The sequence below is a fragment of the Elephantulus edwardii genome, unplaced genomic scaffold (assembly GCF_000299155.1).
Source record: "Elephantulus edwardii isolate Elephantulus edwardi_28Jun2011 unplaced genomic scaffold, EleEdw1.0 scaffold00044, whole genome shotgun sequence".
NCBI classification, from domain to species: Eukaryota; Metazoa; Chordata; class Mammalia; order Macroscelidea; family Macroscelididae; genus Elephantulus; species Elephantulus edwardii.
The window spans coordinates 16,921,370-16,922,672 of NW_006399794.1; the positions used below are offsets into that span (position 1 = coordinate 16,921,370).

Here is a 1,303-nt window from a genome sequence, read left to right on the forward strand (position 1 = left end):
TTTGGAATTTAGATGCACTGTTATCAATTGTGCTTAGGAACTATTTTTTTTTTTCATAGACAGCAAGTTTATTTGGTGAATGCTGCTGGCAAGTATTATCCGAGAGCTACAAGATGGGAAAGGAGCTGTGACAGCCTAGGCGGCTCTCAGGGCTACATACAGTCTCACACAGGAGAAGGCACGGGGCTCTGGGGATATAGGAAGGGCATCCCTCAGCCATTCAGCACCATTCGGACGAGCTCTTCATAGTTTATACAACCATTGCTGTCCTCATGTCCTGCCACCAGCATCTCTACTTCTTCCTCTGTCATCTTCTCACCCAGTGTGACAAGGACATGCCGGATTTTAGCGCCCATGACAGTGCCGTTCCCTTCCTTGTCAAACACCCGAAGGCCTTCAACATAGTCCTTGTAGGTGCCCTGGTCCTTGTTCTTGGCCACTGTCTGCAGCATGGGCAGGAAGTGCTCAAAACACAGGACCTTCACATTCATTTCATCACTCTTGGGGTTTCCCAGGACCTTGAGCACCTCGGCATTGGTGGGGTTCTGGCCCAGGGCCCTCATTACATCTCCACACTGGCTGTACAGGACCTTTCCATCACCTGTTCGGTCAAACAGCTGGAAGGCCTCCTTAAATTCTGAGGTCTGGTCCTCGGTGAAGTCACACATCCTGAGCGCTCAAGTATCGGGACCTGTTCCTACAGTAATGGCTCCGACTCCAGGCCCAACCCAGCCTTGAAACTCCATTTCTTTAATCCAGGGTAAAGGTCAGGGGTCTGATTACATGTGTTTCCATGAGGATGACTTATTTTTTAGCATTATTTATTGAATAATCCATTTTTGTTTACTTATTTGAAATGATACCTCTACTTCTATTATGTGTTGACCTCTTTATTCAAGTGGTCTTTTTAGCTGTCTCTGCATCAGTATATTGCTTTGTTGTTGTTGTTATTGTTGTTGTTGTTATGTGCCATCAAGTCACCTGCAACTCATAACACCTCTGTGTACAACAACTCCGAAGCCTGCCTTGTTCTGAGCCAGTCTCACTGACTCCGACATACCTACCTCCTTTGTTCTAGTCACTGTATCAATCCATCTCATCTGGAGTCTTCCTCTCCTGAGCTGTCCCTCCACCCTTCCAAGTATGATAGCCTTCTCCAAGGATCAGTCCCTCCTGGCCACATGCCCAAAGTATGTAAAATAGAGCTTCAAAATCCTAGCCTCCAAGTAGAAACTTGGTTTTACTCTCTCCAAGACAGACCTATTTGTTTTCTTGATGGTCCATGGTATGTTCAAGACTCTTC

The 1,303-nt window shown here is 46.4% G+C and overlaps 1 pseudogene; it reads right to left on the bottom strand.

The window, feature by feature from the left end:
- Nucleotides 1-212: 212 nt before the first annotated feature.
- On the bottom strand, nucleotides 213-668 carry LOC102855181 (annotated as a pseudogene).
- Nucleotides 669-1,303: the final 635 nt, after the last annotated feature.